This window comes from Camelus dromedarius, chromosome 6 (assembly GCF_036321535.1).
Source record: "Camelus dromedarius isolate mCamDro1 chromosome 6, mCamDro1.pat, whole genome shotgun sequence".
Classification (NCBI taxonomy): domain Eukaryota; kingdom Metazoa; phylum Chordata; class Mammalia; order Artiodactyla; family Camelidae; genus Camelus; species Camelus dromedarius.
In genome coordinates, this window is record NC_087441.1 from 84,127,874 (window position 1) to 84,148,072 (window position 20,199).

General features: G+C 41.2%; 1 long non-coding RNA gene across 1 annotated transcript in view; it reads left to right on the forward strand.

The window, feature by feature from the left end:
• Window positions 1-627: 627 nt before the first annotated feature.
• Window positions 628-20,199, forward strand: part of LOC135321525 (uncharacterized) — a 69,854-nt gene continuing 50,282 nt past the window's right edge. The window contains exons 1-3 of the long non-coding RNA XR_010381364.1: window positions 628-1,519; window positions 9,537-9,657; window positions 16,371-16,494. This is a non-coding gene — a long non-coding RNA (uncharacterized LOC135321525). The remainder of the gene's footprint in view (window positions 1,520-9,536; window positions 9,658-16,370; window positions 16,495-20,199) is intronic.

The window sequence follows — 20,199 nt, forward strand, 5'->3', positions numbered from 1 at the left end:
TGCACTTCATAAGGGGTCCAGATCATCACTGGTCTTGCTGAGAGGGCAAGTAACTGATGATGGCAGAAAGGACACGGAGGCATCTAAAAGGTCTCAGTCACGTTCCCTTTTTTAAAGAATGTGGCACAGTGTAATATATTTGAGCTGGTATTCCACTGAAAAATTTTTAGTGTTTTCTGGGACTCCCCAGTTCCCCAAGGTTCCATGCAGCTGGGTGTCCCCTCAGTACAGCTCTGTCAGCTCTTGCCTTGGGCTGACGTGGTGTCACGGGGAGCAGGACGGTCAGCGTCCCCGGCTCCTCCGAGCTTCGTCTCCTCATCCTCAGTGCCGGGTTTCTCATCTGTGTCTACTTAGTAGGGTTGCTGAGAATCACACGTGATGGTTGTCAAGGGTGATTTGTGGTTGTCTCTGTGATTGGCATAAAGTCAATATTTGATAGAAACACTTGTTTTTTTTATTCCAATTGTGGCTCCTAGATTGAAGTGGTTTTTATTTGAATTTTTTTATAACTTTACTCATTTTTAAATAAGCACTTATTTTTATTTATTTTTTTGGAGGTACTGGGGACTGAAGCCAGGATATTTTGCATGCTAAGCAGGTGGCCTACAACTGAGTAACACCCACCCTCCTTGTCTGCACTTAAAAATAAATATTGCAATACACAAAAGAACTCTTAACACCATCATGGGACATAGTCTCTGTATAGGCATTTGAACATGTATACTATATCAAGAAGAATAAATGTTGTTGGGACAAACCTTTCTGAATCTGTTAATGTGCTTAAAAACGATCATAGCTAGTGATAAACACGAGACTTGGATCCAGTACTTCTTAGGGTCTGTTTTGCCATCATGGGAAATTACATTCTACAGAGAAGGCTAATTGGGTCTCTTTGATAATTGGATGGTTTAGCAGATGATCAAGGCTTTCAAAAGCTGACAGTTTTGTATTTTAAACTAACTACAAATTTATCTTCTAGAAGTTGGAAGTCCTAAGCTTGTGAAGTGCCCAGTAATCCAGGGGGAATATGTCTGTGTCCCTGTGAACGATTGTGTGTGTTATTTCAGGAATGTAGAAAGAAGTTCCATATAGACTTCTGATATATTACTCCTCTAGTTTAAGCTGTAGGCATGTATTTACACAAATAAATTGATATTCTTTTGTCATTTGGCATATTGGTGGGAATAAGTTGTTCTCATACTTGTTTCAGAAGGGTTGGGGAGCATGAGCTTAGAAAACGGGAGGAGAAAGAGGCAGGGAGGCACTTCACACACTGCAGGATGTGAGAAACAGTAGCTTTTGTTTTCTCTTTTATTCTAAAGCAAACTGGCACTGAATCGTAACATACTATTACTCAGAATTTCTTTTCTAATCAGATACAAGTGCCTCAGATTTTTCAAGGCAACATGAATGATGAAATGTGTTTTAGCATTTATCTTTAAAAGTAGTTTTATTTTTCAAGGAAAAGGGTATAGTTTGTTCTTTCTTCCAGCGGTACATGAAGTTCTCATTGATCCAGGTACATGATCTATGTGCTTAGTTTCTTTGGGTTTTTTGTTTTTTTTTTTTAAGTGCTTGTTTCATTGTGGTGTGAATGAATGTTTAAAATTTCTGGATTTTAATCTTTACAACATGCTGATTTATCAGAACTGTTAAAAAACTGATTGTTCTTTGGTCCTTGTTTGATGGGGCACCCTATTGATTACTGTTGTCTGATAAAGAGAAAAATTCTTCCTCTAGCCTGCAGATCATTAAGTGAATGGTTTTCAGTGTGCCTTTAAATTTCCTTGAATGCATTGAACATGATTGTCCAGTGAATTTTGAATTGACTCATAATAATGACTTTGCTTTGTTTCTGTGGCTTTTGCTCCTCTCCACAAGAGTTTGAATTCTCTGTTGCATTTTGTATACGTGTTCTTAACAGTGGAAGAAATTTTGAATATTTTACAGAGGTGGGTTTTCCTAACCCCTCTGAATGCCTTCTGTAATTGATACAACAAAAATCTGTTATTGCACTGCTTCATTATTTCATACACTAGTTTTTGGCTTAATCAGAAACAATGACAGAGTGATAATAAAAATAGGAAAACCTTCCTTCCTTTGAATAATAGAAATCAGGTGGTCAGGCCCACCCATGCTTTACTCTCATGCCATTGTGTATCATGATTCGGAGATGGAGTTACTTCAGGTTTATAGATTTTTGTTTAAACATTTGTGTTGAATTCTTTCTCCAGGCTGATGTATCCTGTTGGGTATGTTGAAAGTGTAGAAGGGAAACAAATGCTTTTTTTTTTTTGGTTTCCGGAGGCCTGAGTTGCTGATGATAAAGAGTTGAGGGTGAGCTGAGGAAAAAATTGACACTCCCTATACTCCCAGCTGAAACTGATGAACAATGAAATCAATTAAGTGTATCGGTATTTGACCAATAGAATTCAGCGAGACCAAACTGGCTAGTTATGCCCAAAGAAAGTACTGAATTCACCTGCAGAATTAGTTGCTTTTCCAAGAAGAAGCAGCTTAGAGCAATCAGAAAAATCAGTCCTATGATGAGATATAAAATGAATATAATACCTTTTATTTCTGAAACTTTTCTACGTTAAGTTGTGTAGAGCTAAAATTAAGTTTCAAGCACCAGGAGTTAAGAGTGTGGGTGGTTCTGTAGGATCGTTATTCAGGGATCTGCCTAGACCCTGCTAGAGAGGCTGAAGCTGGCAGGAAAAGGCCCAGAGCCAGGATTTGTCACCCAAGGGTGTCCTCCATAATGGTTCCATGTGGGAGCCCATGATTGGATTAACAAATTGAAACAGACCCCAGCCGCCTGTCAACTTTAAGGAGAAAAAAAAAAAGCTTAGTAACTGCTTTGCAAGCAAGCGCCTGTGCATCCTCACTCCTGTCTTCTTGCCTTAAAATGCAGAGACAATGTTTTGCTTGCATAGTTGAGATTTTAGATAGCACTCTGCTCATTGCAAACCAAGGACCCAGGCCCTCAGCTATAAACGCTGGGCTTGTGTGCAGTTAGATAGTCTGTTATCCCCAAAACAAGGACTTAGCTGTTCTGGTGGTCTGCTTTGTAATTCACATAACAAAGAATGTATCTTATTCCCCTCAACCCATGACTTCCCTAAAGATACAGTAAGACTTTGTACTCATGGTGGATTCTACAATCTCTTTCTCATCCCTTCTTTCCCCAAGTTCCTGCTTAGTATCACACAACTGTTAATGACTTTTTCCTTTGATTATACACAATAAATATGGGAGCATTTGATAGGCTCGTGGAGTTGGCTCCCTACTCCCTATCGATTTCTGGGTTTTTTCCACAGAGTCTTGAGTAATCATTTACTGTAGCTAAGATTTCTGCAAGCAAGAAACCACAGTTCCAGGTGAGAAGGATGCAGATTTATCTCTCCTACCCGAGGGAGAGAGAGTAGAGAATTGAGATCTGCTCCTTCATGGTCCCTTCCTGCCCCAGGGCAACTCCAGTTCACCTGCAGCCTTCTGGCCTCTGCTCACAGGGCCTCTGTCCCAGGACTGACTGCAGCCTTTTCTTCCCTGGTCAACATTTCCTGTGCCTTTTAGAAGTTGGTCTCTTCTCTGCAATACAACCCTGGCAGATGTGATGGTGGTCAGTGTGCTGGTGGGCAGTCACTTGGGGACTGCCAGGAACCATGCTGATTCTCCTGAGTCTCTCATTCGGGGTTAAAGAACTGTCGAGCACCAGAGAAAGCCCATTCACGTGAGGCCAGCACAGCATTGCGTCACTTTCATTTTATTTTTGAAATTTCAGTGGAGAAATTATTTGTAGCTAACTGTTCCAGAATTTCGGCCACCTGCTTTCCTCACCACCATTTCCTTGTTGGCTCTGGTGCTTGTTTTAAGAACCAGGTTTCTTCTCTGGTCATTTTTAGCAGCTGGGCTTGCCGAATCCTTGATCTTCATTTGAAGCAGTATGCTTCTTCGTGATGTCAGACTGATTTTCCTATTTCTGAATATTTCGTGTACACTCAGCAAGTGTTTCAAATGAAATGCTCTTGTCCAATTTCAGTTTACCCACATTTGAAGATCTCCTGCTTTCATGCTGAGGGCAGTTTCTTCTTCCTGTGATAAAAGTTAGCAATTTGCATCTACTATTTGAAAGTACTGGCCCTAGGTGCTTTTGTCCTTAACAGTTTTAATACAATTCACCCATTAAAATGTACAGCGGTTTTTACTCTATGCCATAATTGTGCATTGCAGTCAATCTTAGAACATTTTCATCCCACAACAGGAAGCCCCGTACGCACAAGCAGTCATTCCCATCTTCCCCATCCTCCCCCAGCCCCAGGCAGCCATTGTTCTCTCTCTGTGGATTTGCCTGTGTTGGACATTTCATGTAAAACGAGTCATTTCATGTAAAAGGAGCCGTCTATTATGACTGACTTCTTTCACACTGAGTAATCTTTTAAATGTTTGTCCATGTTGTTGCCTGGGTCAGTACTCTATGCTTTGCTATTGCTGAATAATATTCCACTGCATGGCTGGGCCCCACTGTTTACCCATTCATTAGGTGATAGTCATTTGTGTTGTTTCTGCTTTTTGGCTGTGATGAGTAATGGCGCCGTGAATATTCCTGTAGGAGTTTTTATGTGGACATTGGTTTTCAGTTCTCTTACGTGTGTGCCCAGAGAGCAGAAAGGCTGGGTCATTCATAAACCAAATGTTCAAATCTCTGAGGACCTGCCAGGCTGTTTTCCAAAGTGGCCACACAGCGTTATATCCTCACCAGCAAGGGCTGCGAGTTCCGCTTCCTCTGTGTCCTCATTAGAGCTTGTTACACTTTTTGTTATTATAACCTATTGTAGTGAGTGTGAAGCCGTTTCTCCTAGTGGTTTTGACTTGTTTTCCATTAGAGCTAATAATATTGAACATCGTTTGATTGTGCTTATTGGCCATTTGTATATTTTCTTTGAAAAATACATTTCCAGATCCTTTATTCACTTTTTAATTGAGTTCCCTTTTTATTGTTGAGTTATAGGAGTTTTTTTTTTTTAATTTGAAGATAAAAATTCCTAATCAGATAAATGATTTGAAAAAATTTTCTCCTGTTGCTTTTTCACTTTCTGGATGGTGTCCTTTGAAGAAAAGATTTACATTTTGATGAATTCAAATTTATCATTGTTTCCTTTGTTCCTTGTGTTTTGGGGTAATATTTATAATCTGAGGTATTTTATTTAAACATTTATATATAAAATAACTTAATTCTTAGGACCGTTCTAGGAGACGGGTTCTGTTGTCCCCAGTCTATGGATAGGAGACTGAGATGCAGGAAATTTCACTGACATATCAGTGTCAAAGCTACCAAGTGCTGAGGGAGTTCAGACACTCATGTTTGTCCCAAGCATCTGTGCTCTTCACCACCATGCTCCACTCCTTCCTGGAATCGTTATGGAAAAGTCTTTCCTTTTTTGATTTCTTGTTAGTTTGTTTTTCATTGGGGACCTCAACTCCTCATTTTCCTTGCAGAGATCAGTGTAGGTTTATTTTAGGTCTCATGTAGGCAGAAGCATTGCTATCAGTTTACTTCTTTATTACTCACTTTCCAGTGATGATTGTTGCTAGTTGAACTAATCAAGTCATGCTTAACTCTTTCCTGCTCATGACACTAAAAAGAGAGTCATTACTTACAGAATGCTCAAAGAAGAAAGTACTTGAGTGATTTTATTTTTCTAACAAATCAAACCAATCAAATAAAAACCCCTATGTTGGAATAGATTATAAGCCCTCCAGAATAGGGTCACTGTCATCCTTGTGTTTCATTTGTTTAGTCACAGTGTCTGGATAGTGCCTTGTTGTCCAGCAGTTTTGTTAGGATACGGTGCTCGTGAATCATTGTAAGGACAGAATTTTGACGACAGACTGTGTTGTTCATTTCACGAGGGAAAAGATCATATAGAAATACTGCTCAGATCTATTTTAAAATTAAGCTTGGAATTTTGAGAAGAGTTCAAGAAAGCATATAAAGATCTTTTTCACTAATTTTAGATCTATCTTACACACATTATGTTTACATAGCAGAGTAACTTATCAACAAGATTTGACAAGAGTAGTGTATTATTGATTATTTGTTTTAGTTGAAATATTCTACCTGGGATAAAGTAATCAGTGCCCATAAATGAACATATATATATGTATTTCTATGCAACATGGGAGCAGACTTCATATGTTTCTGTATAATATATATGACTGTGTGTTTTAATCTGTCTGTCAGTGTTTTTAGTTTTTCAGCAATGTTGTAGCCTTAGAATTCTTCTAAGAAAATCACCCCCTATTCTAGTGCAGTTTGTACTGTGTATCCTGTCTTATGCATGGGATTCCACTCTTCCCTCAGTGAGGAATTTCCTCTCCTACTGAGGTAGTAGCAGAGTTAAAGGAACTGTGATTTCTAGGACTTTGCTCTCCATGTGTTTGCAGTTGGCTGTCAATCACGATTTTCCCTTTCTTGAGTTTTCATTCTTCAATTAGAATTTTTGAAAATAACTATTAATATGTTGCATCAGTCTCCCTAGAAACTTGATGTGTTTGTACTTTTCAGTTTTCAATTTATGGAAAATATAAATGCACTCTTGTTTTAAGTAGTCCTTTTTCACTAGATATTTGTTTACCTCTTTATAGTTAAAATATTACTTTCCCAATGAATGAATCTGTGTGCATGTTTTAAAAGATACCTTACTTTTTATTTTTCTTATTGTAACAGTTATATTCATTGTAGAGAATTTAGAAAATAAGGATAAACACAATAATAACTTAAAAATGGCCTCTAGCCTCACCTAGAGATACAGTTGTAAGGTTTGAAATTGAGAATTACAAGTCCTCTCACGTTGTTCTTTTTCAAGCACATTTTGGTTACTGAGACCCTCGAATTCCCATATGAATTGTAGCAGCAGCTAGTCAGTTTCTGCAGTGGAACCCGCTGGGATTGTGATCAAAACCACGTTGCATGTATGGATCGCTCTGGGGAGCACTGCCATTCCAAGAGCGCTGTCTTCTGATCCAGGAATGTGCGTGCTGTGTCTGTCCAGGAATTTAGGTCTTCTTTAATTTTTTTCAAAAATGCTTTGAGTTTACAGAGAATTATTTTACTTTTTTTTCTTTGCCTTTATACTGAGGACAAGTGTGCCAGTTCCGGGATCAGAAGTGTATTTGAGCCCCGCCACTTGCTGCCACCATGGAGGCTGCACTCTTGCTTTGCCCTGTGTAAAATCTTGCACAAAATAGGACCTCAGTAACTCTCTTTTGAATGAATGATAGTATGATTGTTGAATGATGCTTGAGAGTCCTTGTAATGATGTATTTTTCCCAGCCTTTCCCCTATTCATAATGAAGCCCTTTCCCTTCCTTTCCTCCAGCCTGGTTTTAAGCCTGCCTGTGGCATTGATTTTCCCTGTCTGTAGACTCTTCTTTTCACTGGTTCACGATAATCTTACATGTGCCCTTTGGAAACTTGCTAAATGACAAGAAAGAGCAAATCCATTGCATGCTAGTATTTTTAGAGTGTGTTATTCTTTTATCAATTGAAATTAAATCAGGCTTACCCCCTGAGCCCTCCCATGAGCTTTTTCTGCCTTCCTACAGGTGATACTGCTCTGGTTGCTGCATGTCCCTGCCCCCAGCCTTGGTTTTGGAGTTGAGTAAGTCACCATCAGTGGAGTACTCTCTTTAAAATTTGAAGACATTTGCTCCTTCTCCCTTGTTGGGGACTTGGATGAGATGAGGTACCAGATAAAGAATGGAGCCCCACCTAATTCTGACCCCGGCTCTTTCCGTTCCTTTCTCCAGGGGAAAAGAGTACAATTCAACAGTATAAAGATTGATTGTGAGCTAATGAGATAGACAAGACAACCGAACATTTATTAAATATACTTTCATGCCAGAAAAAAATGTATTATACACACAAAAAGCACACAGAGCACGTTAGTACCGTGCTTACAAATGTGGGTCCGAGTTCGAGTCCTGCTCTGGAGTGACCAGTCCTGTGAGATGGAGAAATGTTAGGTCAGCTTAGCCTCTCCCGGACTTGTTTCCTGTCCTGCAAAGACGGACTCGCTAGGCGTCCCACCCCCATAGAGGTGCTGTGGGGTGTAAATGACGTGCATGGGCAGACCAAGCACAGCTTCTCGTTCCTCGTAAGTGCAGGATAGAATGGATTTGCGGAGACGGCGTTATGGCCGCACCGTGTAGACTCTCAGTGCTCCAAAGGGAAGACTTGTGGTTTGGAGATGGGATTCTCAATTCGGTAAATACCCAATGATTGTGTTATTGGGCTCTTCTGATTTGAATCTATTCTTTGGAAAGTACATATTGTAGATATATTTTTTCAAGCATGCGTGCTTTTTTTCTTTTATTATTTACAGTTCTACTCTCTCATCTCTTGGTGTGACTTTTCATGGAATCCAGGAAACAGCCCTAAGCCACCTGCCTCTTCACACTTCTCCGTGGTGGTTTTCTTCCCTGACTAGAAGAGGGTTTTGCATAGGAAATTTTCTTTGTTCCCCTTTTCTTGCAGTCTCTCTCTCTGTCTGCCCATCTCTCACCTGTCCATCTGTCCATTTATCTACCCACTCATTCTTCTGACATGTTCCAAGAAGCACTTCAGGCAGCTTACAGAAGAATAGATACCAAATAAACAGGTGAGAAAATGGGGCCAAGTTCAGACAGTGAGGCTAGGAAGCGAGCTTGTGTGATGTTTGCAGGCGTGAGACACACGCCTCTGCCCTGTGACTTATCAGATCGACAACAAGAGTGTGCCTGAGGCTCCCAGCAGACACAGGGAAATAGGGTTTGTGGGAGATTCTCACTGGCTGTGAAATAAATAAGTGGATGTGAAGAAGCCCAGCCTTTCCAGCTACTAAGGCTTAGGAGGATATTTTGAGTGTCTTCCAAAATCAGAGTATTTCATCTTTTATATTGTCAGAGTTCTACAAATTGTTGGTTACATTCTATACCTGGAAATTTCTCCAAAACTCCTTCCTGCATGAGTCCCATGGCTCAGGAATGGGGTGGTCCTGCTCATTGACGGTGTTTGGACAGAAACAGAAAATGACAGCCTCAAAGGAGCCTAGGATTTGTCAGTTATGTTTTGTCAGTGCTGTAGATTTCAGAGAATGTTTTCACAGTTTCTCTCCATCTGAGGCGGCAGTGTGCTCTCTTAGCAGCATCAGGAGCTCAGGGCCATGGGATGGTGAGTGCTGACTGCACTGCCGTCAAGGCATCTAAGGTAGTCACTGCAGGCGTGGTGCTTTTACATACGGCATTTCATGTTCTTTAATAGAAGGTTTCAACAGGGAGTTAATTGAGTTAATTAACATTTAATAAATATGATAATTTTTTGAAAAGACAGTTATAAGCAGAATATAAGCTGTGAAGATTTTAAGAACGGTTTCATTACTGAAATTTCAGTAGGGAAGATTCAGTTTACCTTATTTATGCCTCTCTTTTAAAGTAACAAAGAAACAAGACAGAAAAAGCAGAGGATGATTTCTGTTCTTCCTCTCGGCTTGCAGGTGCCCTCACCTCCAGTGACATCCATCCAGACACCAGCACTGACACTGGCCGTGCTCAGAACTGCCTCAGCCCTGAAGACACAACTGACAAATAGAAGGGTGCCACGCCCTGTTACAGCAGGTGCTCTCACTTTGTGGGTCCTTATGTAACTGTGCGGTGTTAATCAGGATCGCCCGTTCTACATTACATGACTCTGCTGCGGTGTCTCCTAGTTACTTGTTTCTGTATGTACTCGTGTATTTTCTCCAATGTGTAGTACTACACATCTTAAAATGCTTTTTTCAGATGAAAAATAATGTGTATTTAATATAATAAGTCTGAAAAAAGGGGCAAAAGAGGCTATCCTTATCCCACTACTCAGAGATAATAATTAACACTTTAACATCTATTTTCTGTTCTTTTCATCAGTGTGTATCAACTCTCTCATAAAAACCAGTGAGCACTCTGTGCCTGTTTACTGTGTGGAGACCTTCATTTTCCATTTGGCTTTTTATATGTTTTTCTACAATATTCTAATTCCCCTGGCATGATTTTTAATGACCAGTATAGCATTCTGTCTTGTGGAGGCATTGTCCATTTTACTTCGGACTTAAATAAACTTTTAAATTCCAAGTATATTTAACTGAAATACTGAAAAGAGAACTGTGGTGGTACTGAAAGGCCCCTATATCCCTTCCCCTTTTTTCCTGAGGGCAAAACTGTTGACAATGTGGTGTATATATTTCATGACATTTATGCCTATGTATATACACATACATACATAGATACATACACGAATCTGGGAAATCTATGTATATGTGTGTGTATATATGCTTTATTGAAAAATAAGGCCATAATACATGTTTTATGCAGCTCGCTTTATTCACTCAGGGGTATAACATAGACTTCCTCCCACTCCATACTCACCCGGTCCTTTCAGATAGAGTGGAGGGGTCCCCTGATGTGCAGGTGTGTTCTCTTGTGCAAGGACAACTTTGGTGGGAGAGTGCTGTGGACAAGGCCCTGAACCATGCCGAAACGCCGGCCCCATCAGAGCCCACAGCTCGCCGTGATTTACCGCTTCATTGTATTGATGGTGGACACTTAAGTTTTCTCCATTTTCCACTGTCAGAAAAGATGTTTGACTGGCATCCTTGTTCTGTAAATATTCCTGTGATCTCGTATGAGTATTCCTTTAGTTAAGGCTTCTGGAAATTTAGTCCCTGGATGTGACATTTACATTCATCACAGGCTCTTTTCAAGTGACTCTAGAAATTCCATTTCCAGTGGGGAATGAAAAGATGTAGAATTACTTATGTAACCATTTCTCTATAGCAGGATTTGATTTCATTTCAGCTTTTCATCCCACCATTGTAAACAGTGCTGTGAAAATATCCTGATGAGTACATCTTTTTGAACTGATTTTTTCTAAACGAAACGATTCCTAGAAGGGGAGTTCAGTCTGTGTGTACACACGTTTTTCAGAGTTTACATATCCATTGACATGTCGTCCTCCAAACACGTTGCTCACAGTTTGTTCTCTCACAGATGGACACTAGCTAGAACAACTTTTAAAAATATTTGCCAATATGATGAGCAAAAGTGCTTTTTCATTGTTTTAGTTTGCATTTGATGACCAATGAGGTATTCAGCATTTTTCACTTATTAGCCATCTGACTTTTAAAAAGTGAATGATCCCTTTTGTCCTTCGCACACAGTTAAGTGAGGGAGCTTCTTGTTGCTTTGTGACAGCTCTTTGTATGTTATGAACATTAACCCCTTGACTTCATCAATATGTATCACGCAGTTTTTACTTGTCATTTCTTGCCTTTCATTTTATTCAGTAGGTTTATATTTGTTGTGGCCCAAAATATACTTAAGATAGTAAATGTCTTCTTTTTGGGTTTTATTTTTGGTATTATTTTAGAAATACTTTCTTATAATGGTACAAATCTCTTCTGTAGGTTTTTTAATCTCTAAGATGGAGATGATAATAGTACTTGTTATAGTGAGGAGAAGTTGAATTAATATGAGCAAAGAGTTGTATTTGCTGTTATTAGTACTTTTTAATATTTACATCACTATCTGTAATTTTTCTTGTGGTCATTATGACAGGAATAGAATTTGTTCTTTCCAGGTGATTCTCTGATTTTCCCAGGACAATTATTGAATTCATACTTTGCTCTTTGATTTGAAATCCCACATGCACAAAATACTTATGTACACTAAAGTCTCTTTTTGAGCTCATGGTTTATTTCTGTCAATCTTACTTTATTACTCCAGCACCATAACTTACATATTGTAAAAATTTATTTAATATCTGACAGTGTGATATTTTTTTTTGATTCTTTTCTTCCATCCCAATTTTTCTTGGCTAGTATTATGACTTTATTATTCCTGAAGAATTCTAAAATACTTTGTTCAAGTTAAAGAATAAAAACAGATAAGGGTTTTCATAGGATTTTTTAGTAAGTTTTGAATTATCTTTAACAGAGCATTCATTTTACAAAGCTGCTTTCCTCCATGCAATATGTTGATGTCTCTACATTCACATCTCTTACTTTACCCCTCAGTATAGTCCTGTATTTTTCTCCATGTACAACATGGGCATTATTTTTGAGTTTAGCCCAGATTATTGTTTATGTTTTACTTAATTTTGTAAGTGAGAATTTTTTGCAATGATATTTTTTAACTCTTCAAACTGACACCTAGGAAGGTAGATTCGGTTTGTCAATACTCACCTTGTAACTTGTCATTTAAAATTGTAAGTATTAAATACTTGTTCCAGAATCCTTTCTTTTCTGTTTTTCAAAATTTGTTTCCAAGATTATCAAAGTGGTCGTAGCTAAGTGGTATACTTGGGGAGACTGATGGAGAGAGGTAGTGTGGCTCATGTACAAACTGTGAGCATTTTCATGGCTGCCTTTAGGCTGGAGAGGCCTCCGAAGAACCCAGGTTAGACCAGGGATGGCTTTTTATGCACTTGAAAGCCAGCATTCCTGCCTTTGTGGAGAAGCCTGTTGGGCGTGACAGGTAGATGATCAAGGTCCGATGGAGGCCATTGGCTGCACAGAGCGCTGTGACTGTGAGAACTGGCGACCATTAACATGGGAATTGCTTGGCGCCAGGAACACTGCAGGGGAGCTGGGGAGCCTGTGTGTTAAGGATTTTCCAGTCCTGGGAGTGAGAAGAGCAGACTCTGCATTCAGATCTGAGTTTGAATTCATCCTCTCTTGTTTAATGGTCCTCTGACTTTTGTCAAGTTATATATCCGCTTTGAACTCCTGTTTTCTTGTGTCTCAAAATAGGAGAATTACGGCCTGCTGCTAGAGTGTTTGATCAGGGTAAATGATTTGTGTCTATAAGATGCCACGTACTGTCACAAGTTCAGTGAGAAATGGGCTGTTGCCTCTTCTGCAACTCAGTGTTCGACAAGACACCTGGGGAAAGCCAGTCCCTAATTTGTGTGTGAGGCAAGTAGGAACAAAATTAATGTCTTGCCTTTCGCTAGCAGTATTCTTACTCCTTGGCTTCATTTACTTCTTTCCTCCTTTCATTTCCCCTTTCCCCTCCTCCACCAAAAGAACCTGAGAATGTCTCAGAACACTAGATTCAAATTACTTTAAAGGTTGTCTCATCCTCATGAAATGACAGTAACATAAAAAAATCTGTACACATCCCAGAATTCATTGTATTTGATTTACGCACACACGCGCGCGCGCACACACACACACACACACACACACACACACACACACACAATCAGGCTACCTCCCACTTACAGAGGAAGAAGAACCACTTATTCTGAGTTTTCATTCACTGTCCGTGAGAGCAAAGTGTCTTACGCAGACTTTCACCTGGCTTCATGCATGGTGTTTTTAGTTGGATTTCTGCTTTGTGGCCATAGAATTATTCTCCTAACAGAAGAGAGGAAGTGGAGACATAGACATTCTGCTCAGATATTGGTGTCATCATATTTGAGTTGGGAAGGACTTAAGACAGCATAGAGCCTTATCTGTTTATGGGTGAGAATCCATGATAGTGTAACTTGGACAAGAACCTGGATCTTCTGCCATCGTGCCCACGAGGGTGAAGAGGCAACTTGGTGGGGGATGGCAGTGATCCTTCTTGCTTGAGTTCCAGGGTCTTGCTAGTTTTCATTGCTCACCTGCCTTTAGTTAAGGTCCATGTGGCCTCTCATGGGAAGGTCACGCTGTTCTGATAAATAAAGTTACTAATCAGCAAAAAGCTCTGGACCCACTCATATTTCCCAGAGTTTTTTCTGCTGACCTGCTGACACTTTATATAAATGAGACCTAAGAAACTACTGGATATAAAATCCTTTGTGTTATCCTCGAGTTCCATAGGAATGGGGTGCTGTCTCAGGCTGTCTAAGGCTAGATCTGAATAAAGATAGGGTGATAGGCTTTGCTGCTGGACCCTCCACAATCAAATGTGTTTTCCACCTTAGTGTTTAGAATCAGGCAGATGAGCTCAAATCTTGCCTTTACCAGTTATTAGCTTAGTGACCTTGGGGAAGAAACTGTACTTAATTGTGTTCAATTTTCTTTGTTTGTAAATAAGTTCAGTATTTATTTTAAGGTTTTTGATTTAGAGTTGAATGAGTTAATTTCCTCATTTATACCTAAAATATATATCGCGTGGCTCTATGATGGTGCCTTGGTTGTTGATTACTAAGGCACTCGGCAGGGAGAAAGGGGGTGGGGGACCCCTGGATTCTAGAGCTTATTATATTCCAGGATATGCTTGTAAAAGACTGGATGTGCAGTGGATTTTTAGTAAATATCCATTCCTTTCCTAATCCGCATTGATTGTGTATATATCTTTATATTAATATATGAACAAATTAATAATGCAATTTAAATATTTCTGTAGAATTTAAAATATGTAGTTGTAACAAAAATACGTGAAATAAAATGATTTCACTTTTATTTTCTTTTCAATAAGCAAAACAAAATAAAATAGAAAAGAAAAAAAAAGGTTTGAAGGAGTAGAAATAACTTTCTTTCCGTAGAATCAATTCCCTAACAAAGGTTTTTTGGTTGTGTTGTTAAACAGCATATAAAATTGATAGGTTGTGACATATTGGAAATGAGGAAACAGTGGAGACATACTACCTCCAATGAAGTCATTTAGTTACCACGTCAAAACTAGTTCTGCTTCCTGAATGACAGGCCAGTAAATCGGGAGATGAGGTGTTAGAGCAAGGAATAGTGACTTTATTTGAAAAGCTGGCAGACCCAGAAGATGGCATACTGATATCCTGGAGAACCCTCTTCCCCAAGTCAGAATTCAGTCTCCTTTTTTACTAAAAAGGGGCGGGGGTGTTGTTGGTTGTTGCAAACTTCTTGCTGTACGAATTGATTTCCTTGGAATCCTTTGTTCTTGCAGCTGTCCATGTGGGTCAAATCATGGTGCCCCTGTAAAACCTCCAAAAATAAACAAAGTTTATTCTGTTTTACTACTTGTCATCTATATATAAGTGCAGAAGAGCTAACATCCTTAAAGATCAGAGCCCGGAGAATAGTCTCTCCTGGATATTTCAGGCTAAAGGCAACTTTCTTTTACAAAAGCTCCAGAGCTAACAAGTCTGAACCTAGAAAACAGGGCAGAGGTTTAAAGCCAAAGGAACACATCTAATATGGAGTCAAATTTGTTCTTTTCTATTACAATTTCTTTTTCCACCTCATAAATAATTTTATTAAGAAACATGGGCAATTTTTTTTTATTTTTGCTTCTTAATAACGGATAAGTGGTCCAAATACATTTTTGTGAACAGGGATGCTGTGCGTGCCTTGGGGTCACAGCAAATTCTTGTTGGGGGTGGTCGACCCTGCAACATGCCTGCTGCCCCGTGACCCTTGGTGAGAGTCCCCCTAACCAGGGGCTATCTTCAGGAACCAGCATATGGGCATTGACCTCTGGAGACCTCTTTTTCAGGTGAAGGAAGTTTTTTCAGATTCTGTGATTGAAAAATCACTCCAGCTGGGGAAAATTAGGGAATAAAGGAAGAGGAAAGGGGCTTGGAGTAGAGTAGAAGAGAAGGACAGAAGATCATGGAGCCTGGGGGCTTGGCAGCGAGGCCTCCGGAGAGAGAGAAGCAGGGGTGGGGATGGGCCCTGTTCCAGAACCAGCTCCTGCACCTGTCCCCGCGCCCAAGACACACAGCCTTTAATAACCCAGGACTCTCTGCTGTCTGGGCGTCACCCTAGGCAGAACCTTGAGAACAAAATTAAGGGGTGGGCAGTACTCACATAGGGGGTCACAGAGGACTTTGTTCAAGTCCACAGTGCCTTTTCTGGTCATGTGTCTTCAGTTGTCCTTTATCTTAGGATCTGAGGATCAGGAGCAAGGAACTCAGGGAGAGATCCAGGAAGACATCTGAGTGTGTTAGGGAGGACATTCACAGCGAAACGGGGAGCGAGGACACCTGCAGCAAAGTAAAATGACTTTACAAATATTGCATCAGAGCTGCAGGTATGAGAGAGCCTAAGCCTGTTTCAGAGTGCAGGGGACAAGTGGAAAGGAATGGTAAAATTTCCACTGACAATTGAAATTTTGTTAAACAGCCTGCTACTCTTAATTGTATCACTTGAATGTAGGCAGGTGTATGTCTGTGAGCATTTATAGGTTCACACAACCCCACCAGCCCCTCTTGACCCCATCAGGGATGGGCTTTCTCAAGCACAGTGCACCTCCTGCTTGGGTGGGCCATGCTGCATGTCCTCACCTTGGGCCGGGCTGCTGCAGGGCACTGAGTCCCCAGGCACGGGCTGTGAGACACGACAGGAACATCTCTGCTCATAACTGAGAGCATCCGTTTCCCCCTGCAGTGTAAGAATGCCGGTGACTCAGTTAGAAGCATGCTTCAAAGCTGTCCGTGTCTTTGCCATCCAGAAGCGGAGCCTGGGAGCTTCCGAATTTCTCCAGAATGCGGTTTATATTCACCTTCGATAGGTGAGTGCATGTCCACTTACAATTGGAGGAATTACTGCAGTTTTTCTGAAACTTACCACTATTCCATCTGATTTTTCTGTGCTAGGATTCAGTATAGCCTGCTAAAAATTCTGGAGTCAGATCTTGAAACCCTGATGAAGAGGACTATTTATCTTATTTCTTTATATGATAGTATTTTACTTTCAAAATTCAGAGTTTTTGGTTTTTTGAGGAAATTTGGGGGGGTTGGAGAATCAACTTTTCTCTTACCATCTATGTGACCTGTTGCTATATGCCTCTCACCTGTCTTCTGTCACTTGTGAGGCGGTTCCATTTGTGACCCTGTCTGGTTTGTTCATGTTATAAAACATAAAGTCTGTAAAAGTACAGTCCCTTTTACTCTGAAGACATTCCACATGTACTACTTAAATCTGAGTGTGGTTTTTAGAAGAGAGAATCATTAGAACATGTACTTGCAGGTTGCTAGTGCAAAATCCCCAAATCAATACTCTAGCTCAACATCTAAGATCTTTCTAATCTACCTTGGATTTATATGGATAAGTGAAGCAGTTTGCTAAGAACACAAGACCAGGTTTAGAATACAGGCTGGTGTAGCTCAGCAGGTCCTTCCATGCTGATGCTCTGCCAGAGGGCGGGGCCGAGGAGAGAGGGCGTGTCCTGCCCTCCCTGAGCTGACAGTTTCATGGCAAAGACCTTCATCAGGTGAAGAACTGGGAGTTTCTTCTAAGAACAGTGAGATTGAAAAGAGTCCTATAAGCGCGGGACTGACAGAATCCCATTTGACTCAAGTAGGGGAGAGCGGTTGTGGGGCCACTTGGGAGACTCGTGAGTCCAGGAGTGCAGTGCTGGTGGCTTCCACTTGAGCGGTGAGATGGTCAGTGGGTAAAAGCGAACAGATTGAAGACATGTTTAGATGGTAAAAAGAAAGGATGAATGCTGTCTGTGAAGTTAGGATGGAGTAAGGCCCAGCTTTCTGGGTGGATTAATCAGGTAAATGATGGTCCTGCTGTGCTTTTAGGAGGGAAACTTGCAGAGGAATTTCGGGGGGAAAACTGATGAGTTCAGTTGTGGGTAAAGTGAAAGGCTGCTCGATGTGTGGTCTGGGAACTCAGGTGAGAGCCAGTAGTGAGTAGAGGAAGGGGAGAGAGTTTTTCAAATCATTTTGTCTTGTGAACATACAAACAAGAATGAGTAATGACACACAAAACCTCTAAATTCTGGATTTAAAACCCAATAACATTTTGTTATATTGAGTGCAGAGGTTCTTAAATTTTTAATAGAAATTAAACAAATAGAAACAAAATAGTGGAGTTAATCAACATCTTAGAGTTGATGTGTGTCCTTGTATGTATTTTGATACCTCATCTCTTTATAAGCATAATCTACAAAAGCTTGTTTAGCATAAGATTTAAAAAAAGGGATGGGGCACACAATGTTGTGGGTTGAGGCTGATCACCTTGGGCAAATTTTGTAGTCTCTCTGTGCCTTAGTAGCATCTTCTGTGACTGCCCCCGGGCCCCTCATCACAGCTGATTTCCTAAACTAGATTTTGGGAGGGAGGCTGCTGAAGGGATTAAGAAGTGGCAAATGCTAGAGATACTGAAGAGAGACAAAAAAACAGATTAAAGCCTATAAACTTTGTACAAATACCCTCAAAATTGAAAGAATCCCGCAGTGTTTTGAGCCACTTAGCGTAAGGGAAACAAAATCACGTGGACCCAATTCTCTTGAGCATGTGAGTATTGTGGGTGGGAGGATGTCATCAGAAAAGTGTTGAGAAGAGGCCTTTTGGTTTCCCTTGACATTTCCAGTAAGGATGGGGCAGAGGAGCGAAAACCCCCTCTTCACAGTGGAAGCTGCTGTTTTGTGCGAAACTGAACAAAGGTTGGAGACCAGTCATCAGCGGTGCTGGCAAATGAAGAGACTTCAGGATTGGGTGGGGCACTTGCTGTGACTTCCAGGTGACCTGCTGACTGGGGGCTGTGAGGAGGGCAGTAGGTTTGCAGGGTGACCCGGGCATAATCCCTGGCTCTGAGGCTGCTGGTCTGATTAGCAGACCTGGGCACCCGCAGTCCTAATGGGGCAGCTCATGATGTAGCCTGGGACACCTGCCATTCTGAGGGCGAGAAGAGGGCTCCTCTGACGGGGTGTCCCTGTGGAGAGTGGAAACATCCTCCTGCAGGGGAGAAAGTGCCTCTGAGCACGGGGCCGGAAACACAGGCAAGACCAGGCTGAGCACGGAGGGTTTGGGAACCCGGAAGTCATACAGTGGCCTGAGCAGCCTTGTTCCTGAGAGACTGGAGGGACAAGATGCTGAAAAGTCAGGCAATGGTCCGACCCTGTGGTGGGTTATGAGTGACAAGAAAGGACTGGTCAGGCAGGCACGAGAGAACCCTGTGGCCATCCCAGCTGGGGCATCACGCCGGAGGGAGGAGCAGTTATAGACTTTGCCACTTATTAGCTGTGTGACTTTGAGCAATATCACTCCACCTCTCTCTACATATATCTTGATGTGTAAAGTGACAGAGTGACAGGCTCGTGTCATCAGAAGGCTTAGTTTAGCTCTGATCCTCTGTGTCCTGTCCTGTCAGTGCTACCCTGCAAGTTTCTGCAGCGGCTGCTCTTACCCTGAGATGGGAGGGCGCAGAGGGACATTGTAGAGCCTGAGGGCAGGAAGAGGTTGCTTTAAAAGCAGACTTGTAGCCGCCTGCATTTGCAGACCTTCAGGCAGTTTGGTTGAAGTTAGTGGAGAGAACTTTGGAGGCCTTAGTATCCTCATAAAACTTGTTTTCCCTTGGGGACTGGATTTAACTTTGCAGATCCATGTTGAAGATTTGAGCTTCTGGCAAAGCTGTTTTCAGAGATGGGTATATACATAACATATGGTATAAAATAAAATGCTTTTATTTAATGTGTGGGACTTTGCAGGTCTTGGGAACAGCTAAGTTGGCCTGGTCTCCACGGATGACAGTAGGGGTCAGCAGAGCGTGCGGGAGGGCAGGCTGACCGCCTTGCTTCTGCAGGGGGTTCTCCATAGCAAGACACTCTGTTGAGTTGACTCTTCTCTAAGTTTGGTCTGAGCAGACAGCAAAGTAATGAGTTCTGGTGGGATTGTATAAAGACAGGAAGAAAGAGGAACCCGTGGTTTTCGGGACTAGAACACGCTTTTGGTTCCTGATCCAGTGTGTTCCATTACATAATTGATGAGTTGTGTCTATTCTGGGACTTGATTGAAAGAAACATTCAGCCTTAAAGTTAAGAGTTATATATTATTTGGAGGGAGGACTCGAGCCGGGATGACAGCCTTTCAGATCACTCTGAGGGACTGCTCCCAAGAGGTAGGGAAGGAGCTGGGATATATAGGAGCTTTACAACAAAGACCAGGTAGTTGGAACAATAAAAGATTGTTATCTAAGAAAGCCAGGTATCTCAAGTTCAAGAATTTAGTGTTTTTCTATGTATGGGAGGATGCGAACATTTTGGTCATTGAATTCAATTCTTTAACGAGCACCTGGCTATCTAGGGCCAGTACCCTGTTGTTTCTTACTGTGAGTCCGCTCAGAGGGCACCACTGTGAGTGGCTGAGAGGCTAGGCTGCAGGCTTGTACTCGCTGAGGAGTGGCAGCAGCTGCTGATGACTTGGTTTCAGCATTCTTTGTTTACTGACATGGATGCAGTATTTTCATTCACATTGTAGTATTTTCA